This window comes from Nyctereutes procyonoides, unplaced genomic scaffold (assembly GCF_905146905.1).
Source record: "Nyctereutes procyonoides isolate TBG_1078 unplaced genomic scaffold, NYPRO_anot_genome, whole genome shotgun sequence".
Taxonomy (NCBI): Eukaryota; Metazoa; Chordata; class Mammalia; order Carnivora; family Canidae; genus Nyctereutes; species Nyctereutes procyonoides.
In genome coordinates, this window is record NW_026575131.1 from 49,601,237 (window position 1) to 49,611,059 (window position 9,823).

The 9,823-nt window shown below is 43.6% G+C and overlaps 1 protein-coding gene across 1 annotated transcript in view; it reads right to left on the reverse strand.

The window, feature by feature from the left end:
- The window catches only part of LOC129522585 (zinc finger protein 791-like), a 46,485-nt gene extending 36,927 nt beyond the window's left edge, over positions 1-9,558 (reverse strand). Inside the window, exons 1-2 of the mRNA XM_055344927.1 lie at positions 9,448-9,558; positions 6,775-6,820 (exon numbers count right to left, since the gene is read on the reverse strand). The gene's annotated coding sequence lies outside the window, so the exon portion shown is untranslated. The remainder of the gene's footprint in view (positions 1-6,774; positions 6,821-9,447) is intronic.
- Between the last annotated feature and the right edge of the window lie 265 nt (positions 9,559-9,823).

Consider the following 9,823-nt stretch of genomic DNA (forward strand, 5'->3'; position numbering starts at 1 on the left):
GAAATAATGTCTGGGAACTCCCCAAATCTTGGGAGAGATGTGGACAGACAGGTTCATGAAACTCAAAGATTCCTAAATAGGATGAACCTGAAGAAGACTTCACAAAGATGCATTAAAATCAATTCATCAGGGGTGCCTGGGTGGCTCAGTGGTTGAGTGTCTGCCTTTGGCTCAGGGCATGATCCCACAGTCCTGGGATTGAGTCCCACATCGGGCTTCCTGCATGGAGCCTACTTCTCCTTCTGTCTATGTCTCTGCCTCTCTCTCTGTGTGTGTCTCTCATGAATAAATAAATAAAATCTTAAAAAATATATTATTAAAAAAATAAAATCAATTCATCAAAAAGACAGAACTTTGAAAGTAGTAAGAGGAAGGCCAAACATCACATACAAGGAAATCCTAATTAGTCTATTAGCAAATTAATCAACAGAAACCTTGAGGACATGAGATGGTGAAATGATTTATGCAAGGTGCTGAGAGAAGGAAACTGGCAACCAAGAATGCTTTACTTGGCAAGGCTATCCTTCAGAAGGGAAGGAAAGAGAAGGACTTTTCCAGACAAAACTAAGGGAGTTTCATCACCTCTAGACCTGCCTTACAAGAAATGCTATAGGAATTTTATTAAGCTGAAATGAAGGGACACTAATTAGTAACATGAAAATATATGAAAGCATAAACTATCTGGTCAAAGAAACCAAAAGTTGGTTGTTTGAAAAGATACACAAAACTGGCAAACCTTTAGGTAGACTAAGAAAAAAGAAAAGAAAGAAAAAAAAGAAAAAAGAAAAGATTAATAAAATCAGAGGAGTGCATGGGTGGCTCAGTCAGTTGAACATCCAACTCTTGATTTTGGCTCAAGTCACAATCTCAAGGCCCTTGGATCAAGCCCCACGTCTGGGTCCATACTCAGTGCAGAGTCTACTTTTTGTTCTTTCTCTCCTACTCCCTCCACCCTTCCTGACTCCCTGCTTGCACTCTCTCTATCTATAAAATAAGTAAGTAAGTAAGTAAATAAATAAAGCTGGGATGCCTGGGTGGCTCAGTGGTTGAGTGTCTGCCTTCGGTTCAGGGTGGTGATCCCAGAGTTCTGGGATCGAGTCCCACATCAGGCTCCCTGTGAGGAGCGTGCTTCTCCCTCTCCCTATGTCTCTGCCTTCTTTCTGTTTCTCTCATGAATAAATAAATAAAATCTTTTTTTAAAATAAATAAATAAATAAATAAATAAATAAATAAATAAATAAATACCATCTTTAAAGAAAGCCCTTTAATAAAATCAGAAATTAAGAAGAAATCATAACTGATAGCACAGAAATACAAAGATTCATAAGAGATTACTATGAATGTCAACAAATTTGATAATCTACAAGTATTGGATAAACTCTTATAAACATACAACTTCCTAAGACTGAATCATGAAATATAAAAACAAAAGCTCAGTAATGAGTAAGGAAATTGAACCAGTAATCAAAAAACTCCCAACAAAGAAAAGCCCAGGACCATATAGTTCCACTGTAAATTCTACCAAATACTTTAAAAATTCATACTAATCCTTCTCAAACTCTTTCAACAAATTAGAGAGTAAGAAACACTTCTGGGAATGCCTGGGTGGCTCTGGTTGAACATCTGCCTTTGGCTCAGGTAGGGATCCTGGGGTCCTGGGATCAAGTTCTACATCAGGCTCCCCACAGGGAGCTGCTTCTCCCTCTGCCTATGTCTCTGCTTCTCTGTCTCTCATGAATAAATAAAATCTTCAAAAAAAAAAAACACTTCCAAAATCATTTTATGATTTAGCTTTACATTGGTAACAAAGTCTGACAAAGACACTCCAAGAAAAGAAAATTACAAGCCAATATCCCTAGGAAACATAGATGCAAAAATCCTCTACAAAATACTAGGCTATCAAATACAACAACACATTACAAGGCTTATTCAACATGATCAAGGGGCTTTATCCCTGGGATGCAAGGATGGTTCAACATATGCAAATCAATAAATGTGGTACACTGAATTAATAAAATGCAAGATAAAAATTATAGGATCATTTCAACAGGTGCAGAAAAGGCATTTGACAAAATCCAACTTCCTTTAATGATGAAGTAAAACAAATTAGGTATAGAAAGAATGTACCTAATTAATAAACAGCGTCCTCTCTACCTTGATATTATATTATATTATAACAGAGAGCGTCCTCTCTACCTTGATATTTATATGACACAGCTAATGTTATACTGAATGCAGAAAAGTGACTTCTGCAGAACTATGGCACCTGGCAAGAAACTGAGGAGAGCATTAAGATAAGACATATCTATTTGTCCCCTATTTTATATTCAGTAACTCCCCTACATTATCAGGGTAACTTGCTTAAATTTTCTGGAATCCCAAAATAACTGTAATTTGAACCCTAGTATTATTTGCATGAAGGTTTCTGAATTTGTGCTTTGAAGCAGATGGCAAAATTAACTCAAAATCTCTGCTGTAGAGACCCCCTTTCAAACTCGTAGTCTTGTAAAGAGTTGTTTAAACAGTAGCCCTGTGGGGATCCCTGGGTGGCTCAGCGGTTTAGTGCCTGCTTTTGTCCCAGGGCATGATCCTGGAGTCCCGGGATCGAGTCTCACATCAGGCTCCCTGGATGGAGCCTGCTTCTCCCTCTGCCTGTGTCTCTGCTTCTCTCTCTCCCCATGTCTATCATGAATAAATAAATAAAATCTTTTTAAAAAATTTAATAGTAGCCCCGTAACCTTTTTTTTTGTTATTGTGTTGATTCCTTTAGTATATTTTGGATTTCCAATTGGGTGAAATGGTGGACCTTTCTTTCAGCGTTTTTCTCTTTTCTTCCTTCCCTATTTTGTTTTTGTTTTTGGTGATGATTTGGGTCTTATTTGTTTTTGTCACTGGATGAAGTTCAGGGAAGAGAGCGTCCTCTCTACCTTGATATTTATGTATTTTTTCCTCCAGAGAGCCTCAAATCAGGGACAGAGGACTCTTCTGTGACAACTGGTTACTTTATAGGATTTGGAAATCCTGGACTTAAGTCAGTTTAAACTCATACCTTTGCTGTGCCACAGTGAGGCCATGTGTATTTTCCTCTATACCCTTGAGGGTCAGAATATTGCTGCAGTACAGGCAGGGCAGCAGCCACAGAGGTATTTAAGGATCCTAGTGAGTCCTTTGGTATTTGGGGTCAGCATTCTAATGACTGCCTTTTTCCTCTCTTCTCTTTCTCTCTCTTTTTAAAGACTTTATTTATTTATTTATTCATGAGAGACATAGAGACAGAGAGGCAGAGACATAGGCAGAGGGAGAAGCAGGCTCCATGCAGGAAGCCTGATGTGGGATTTGATCCTGGGACCCCGGGATCATGCCCTGAACCAAAGGCAGACGCTCAATCGTTGAGCCACCCAGGCACCCCTCTCTTTCTTTTTTTAAGTGACAGCTGTCTCAGGAGTGAGCCCTGGATGTGCCCTTCTCTTATATAGTCTTCTCTCCTACCTCCACCCCCTGGGATATCTCAGGGCCAACCTAGCCTTTATCATTGCTTCATTCGAACACACAGATAAATCCCTGCAAACACATCAACCCAGGACCACTGTAAGGAGGGCCCCAATCCCATCCTCCTGCTCTGAAGGCCTAGGAATCCTAGAACTACCACCCCTGGTCAGTTGAATCTAGAACTTAGGCTTTATAGGCTCACCAAAACAGGACAGCACAGCACACAGCATGAGCTCCTGAGGCCCCGGCAGCCCATAGTGTATGCCACCATCAGGTAGCAGAGCAGGTGAGCAAGTCAGAGTAAGAGAAGACAGACCTTGAGTGGTAGCTTTGTTTGGATATGCTGCTCACGACCAAGTGTTATGGTCACCTGCAGATATGTGGTTCCTGTGTTAAGACTCATGCCCCACCTCCCTGCCCCCAAAAGAGGGTAAGAAAAGGCTTAGGACTCACATAATTGAGATCTAGGGGAGGGGAGGCCAGTCTCTCAAGCAGCTCTGAAATGTGCTTCAAAAAGCAAGGAAAGGAGCTCATCAGCTCATCATGGGTTTTTACTGTGGCTGGGGATTAAAGAAAAAAAATATTCAATGACACTTGTCAAAGATAGTAGAGCAGATTTTTTAAAGATTTTATTTATTCATGAGAGACACACACAGAAAGAGAGAGATGGAGAGGCAGAGACACAGGCAGAGAGAGAAGCAGGCTCCATGCAGGGAGCCCAAAGTGGGACTCAATCCCAGGTCTCCAGGATCAGGCCCTGGGCTAAAGGTGGCATTAAACCACTGAGCCACCCGGGCTGCCCCAGTAGAGCAGATTTTATTCAGAACCACTGTGACAGGTATAGAGACAATAGCAATGAGATTTCACAATGGGTGAGAAAGAGCTGGGGCTCAATTCTGAATACAGCATGGGCAAGTGGGAGTTTATGGCCAGAGAATAGGGTGGAGGTCAGTGAAAAGAGAATTACCAAGAGAAAAATCAGGGTAAGCTGGTTCTGGCTAAAATGACCTAACAGGACTCTTACTCAAGACAGGCCAGGTGGTGGGGGGAGGAACATAATCAAATATCAAAAGTGTCAGATATGGAGGGGATGGGGATGTTTCTGGTTCAACTGACTTAGCAGGATTCTTGCTAAAACTGGATTTTTCAAGAAGCTACCCAGACAGACTTATGAGAAGGTTCAGGAGCCTAACTCAAGTTTGGTCAAGCAAAGAATCTTTGTCAGGGGTGGGGCCAGGGAAAGAATTCTGCACACAGGGGCTTGTGTACTTGGAATCTGAAGCCAGTGCCATATAAGGGAGCCTCCAGATTTTCTTGTCTGTTTGTTCAACTGTGGAGATAAGGGAAAGAGGGAGGGGTGAAGAGTAAGCTGTCAACAAACATCAAAAGAGTCTGGCTGCTCATTACAAGGACACACATGGGTAAGAAAAATATGCATTGGAAATGGCTTGGTTTCCATAAAAAGAAACATTAACACTGGCAGGAAGCTCATGAAATGATCAACACTTTATTTGAAGACGGCTGGAGTTACAGCCCCGGAGCAGAGCAGGACGTTTGGGCAGTGAGTTTTCATAAGTTAGACTTTTTTTTTTTAAATTTTTATTTATTTTATGATAGTCACACACAGAGAGAGAGAGAGAGAGAGAGAGAGAGAGAGAGAGAGAGAAGCAGGCTCCATGCACCGGGAGCCCGACGTGGGATTCGATCCGGGGTCTCCAGGATCACGCCCTGGGCCAAAGGCAGGCGCTAAACCGCTGCGCCACCCAGGGATCCCTAGACTTTTTTTTTTTTAAGATTTTTATTTACTTATTCATGGAAGACACACAGAGAGAGGCAGAGTCACAGGCAGAGGGAGAAGCAGGCTCCTCACAAGGAACCTGATGCGGGACTCAATCCAGGCTCTCCAGGATCACATCCTGGGCTGAAGGCGGCGCTAAACCACTGAGCCACCCAGGCTGCCCCTAGACTTTCTATCTTACAGATTTACTTCAAATAAACAGAAGTTTGTATATACTGTGTTTTACTATTTAGCAGGCTTTATTTAATTTTAACTTTTGTACATAGGAGACCATTCGAAGATTCAATTCTTTTAAGATTTTATTTATTTGAGAGAGACAGAGAGAGCGCAAGCAGGGGGAAGGGCAGAGAGAGAAGGAGAAGAAATGGACTCCCAGTTGAGCAGGGAGCCTGACTCGGGGCTTAATCTCAGGACCCTGGGTTCATGACCTGAGCTGAAAGCAAATGCTTAACTGACTGAATCACCCAGGCACCCCTTAATTCATTTTTTAAAGGATTTTATTTATTTGGGGGGGGGTGAGCAGGGGGAGGGGCAGAGGGAGAAGCAGACTCCCTGCTGAGCAGGGATCCTGACATGAGGTTCAATCCTGGGACTCCAGGATCATGACCTGAGCTGAAGGCAGACACTTAACCAACTGAGCCACTCAGGCTCCCCTTTTTATTTTTCAGTAATCTCTACACCTAGTGTAAGGCTCGGCCCCACAACCTTGATTGTAGTGGGGTACAATCAAGAGTCTTGTGCTCCACCAACTGAGCCAACCAAGTGTCCCAGATTTAATTCCTTTAAACACTAACAGTTACAAAAGTGAAAAGCATAGAAAAAGAATATTTTCTTATCTTTTTCTAACTAGAAGGACATGTGGCATCATGGTTTGTCCTTCCCCTAGGTCCAATACTGGGTGTCTTCAGAAATAAGTAGAATCTTCTGATGCAATAGGGTTTGGGTTAAATATATTGGATTTTCAGGATGCCTGGGTGGCTCAGGGGTTGAGCGTCTGCCTTCGGCCCAGGGCATAATCCCAGTGTCCAGGATCGAGTCCCACATCGGATTCCTTGCAGGAAGACTGCTTCTCCCTCTGCCTATGTCTCTGCCTCTGTGTCTCTTATGAATAAATAAATTTAAAAATCTTTTAAAAAATGTACTGGATTTTCAGACTTCATTTTTTTAAAAAAAGATTTTATTTATTTATTTGAGAGTCAGTGTGAGAAAGAGCACACAAGTAGGAGGGAGGGGCAGAGGGAGGAGACTCCCCGCTGAGCAGGGAGCCTGACAGGGGACTCCATCGCAGGACTCCGGGATCATGACCCTAACCAAAGGCAGATCCCTAACCGAATGAGCCACCCAGGTCTCCCCAAAGAATTAATAAGCTATGAGTAGCTTTCCTCACATCAATTAAAATAGGAATTCACATTCTTTACCCTTTTAAATATCTGTGTCCTCTGGGGACACACACATACAAACACTGATGTAGAAATGAAACCATGTACCTGAAAAACTGAAGCACGGTCATCTCAAATCTTGAAGTGCTTTCGCCTAAAAGGAACAAAAATTCTATTTAGTTCCATAGTTTTCTTGCCTTACTGCCATCATGTCTCTCCATCAACTTACATTTTCAAGCCCAAAAAACAAAAAAAGTTATTTCTCCCACAGGGAATAAAATTATGAAGTACCAGGGTGCCTGAGTGGCTCCGTCAGTTAATCATGTGACTCTTGATTTTAGCCCAGGTCGTGATCTCAGGGTTGTGACACTGAACCCTATGTCAGGCTCTGTGGTGGGCATGGAGCCTGCTTAAGATTCTTTCTCTCTCCCTCTGCACCTCCCCCATCTCCCTCCCTTTCTAAAATAAATAAATAAAAAATTACAAAGTACTAAGGGAAACTAGAGCCAAAGAGCTGTGATACTCAATCTGAAAAGGAATCCAGAGAAAAGAAACATAAACATTGGATTCAGCACAGATGATCAGCCTGCTTATAGGACATTAGGAAAGCCACAGAGAGTAAAACACACTCTAGTCTCTCCCAGTGGAGACAAAAGCCCTGGAGTTGGTAGATCCCAGTAAAGTGGGGGGTAGGAGGGTGAGGAAGGACACCTGAGCAGCCATAGGAATGAACCCTGAACTACTCTCCCTCTCTGAAGCTTCCATTCTCACAAGTGAGGAAACTCTCAGATGGATTCAGTTCTACGTTGCTACCAGATGAACTCCCAAATTCATGAACCCTAAACCCAGACTCAGAACTCCTGACTTTCACAGACTTTCTCAATACAAACAAATTACCCTGGAGTGAATCTGCATGTGAAACTTGAAACTATGTCTAGACACAGACAGAGGGTACCTCAGTTACCTCGAAGGGCCTCATCATCCCTTTGTGCATATGCATCCCCAGCGTTCCAGGCCCTGTAGCTTCTCTTCATACAATGGCTCCTTCTGTGCTGGGTATGAGCAGGAAGGACTTCTGCAGAGGCTCCTCAGGAAGAACCAGCTGGGTCCTTTTTTTTTTTTTTTTTTTTTTTTTTTTAAGATTTTATTTATTTACATATGAGAGACCAGAGAGAGAGAGGCAGAGACACAGGCAAAGGGAGAAGCAGGCTCCATGCAGGGAGCCCGGGACTCCAGGATCATGCCCTGGGCCGAAGGCAGGTGCTCAACCGCTGAGCCACCCAGGGATCCCTGAACCAGCTAGGTCTTGAAGGTATTTCCCTATGCAGGCTCAATGAGAAATGGGGTGGGGAGCCTACCTTAGGTCTAGTCATAGTCTTCTGCTCCTAGTCCCATAGCTTTGGACTATATTGATATATTTAATGACACAAACCCAGTATTAAATATCTAGGAAAACCGCACAAATCCAATGTTTATGTAGAAAAGATGGAAGAAGATTGTAAGGCTTTTTTTTTTCCAGCTCAACAAGAAAATCCACAGGTATTTATTACTTTACGAAACAATGAGAGTAGATTATTATTTCCATGGCAAGAAGCTGTCCTATAAACAAACATACTTGAATATTATTTTTTGAAGATTTTATTTATTTATTTATGAGAGACCAAGAGAGAGACAGAGAGGCAGAGACACACAGGCAGAGCGGGAAGCAGGCTCCATGCAGGGAGCCCGACGTGGGACTCAATCCCAGGTCTCCAGGATCACTCCATGAGTTGATGGTGGCGCTAAACCGCTGAGCCACCCAGGCTAGTACTTGAATATTCTAATTTCTGGAATTATATTGGAAACTGCTCCCCTTCGCCCTCACATTAAAAAACAAAATAAAACAGACCTTAGAATATTATTACACCTTCTCAGGGGTAAAAAAAAAATGAGAAACAGGAAATTTTAACACACGTATGTGATACTAGAATATTTTATTTTTTCTGAAATTCACCTTTTGTGTTTTGGGAATATCTAATACTTTTTCAATCTATCAATTAAATATATTTTATTTAATTGAAACTTAACTAAAAGTGAATGAATTTTATCAAAGTGAAAAATCTTGGCATGGGCAGGGCTGGCAGGACAGATCACCCAGGATACTTTCAAAAGAGGAACCTCCCCCAAAAGGACTTCCCACAAGATGTCTGTGCCCAGGAAAAGATCGTGGGAGGAGAGTAACAGGATTTCGTAAAATGTAGTTACAGGTGGTTATTCTCTGCTTGCTTCTCACGTAAAATATCCAGACAAAAATATAAATGTTTAAAATGAGCCGTCAAAAAAAAAAAAAAAGCCGTCATTGACTGTGAAAACGCTAAACAATTAAAACACTGTGTCTGCTAGAATTGCACCAAGGAAGACAAACAGTTGATACTGATGCTCTGAACTGGACAAGGGAAGCTGGCGTCTGGGGACGCGGGGCGGGATCTGGAAACAAGCATTTATTGCCAGTCCCAGGAAAGGATAGGCTGGGACACAGGGTCGTGGATTTGATCCTCTGCTTCCCAAACATTTGGAACACTCAGGAGAAAACGGGCGCCCCCGAAGAGAATGGGGAGACTGGGGACCCCACAGACCACAGCACCGCCCGCGCACGAGCTACAGAGACAGAGTCACGACTGTCCCCTGACGACCCTCCCCGTGGTCACCGTATGATCCGGGGAGACGCGGCCGCGCACAGGGGTCCTGGCTGCCAGCCCAGCCCCTCCGCCCGTCCTGGCACCCCCGGCCCCGCACACTCACCGCTTCCCGGCTTCTGGATCCGCGGGCGTCGTCCCTACGGAGCCCGCAGCCGGCGCATCAATCTGCGCGACTGATGCTCCAGCAGAGCCACCTGAGACCGTTACGCGCAGGTGAGATGCGATCGCGAGCTAGGCCCCCGGAGTCCAAGCAGCTGCGGAGCGTCGCCACGCCCACCCGCCCCTGCTCGCCCCTGATTGGACAGCTCGCAGGGACCCGCCCCTCTGCTCCTGAGTGACAACAGGAGGTCTGATTGCTTAGGAGAACCCGTCTCTGCGGGTGGTCGGGAACCTGTCAGCTCCTTGGACGTTTGCTTGCTTGCTTGCTTGCTTGCTTGCTTGCTTGCTTGCTTGCTTGCTTATTTATTTATTTATTTATT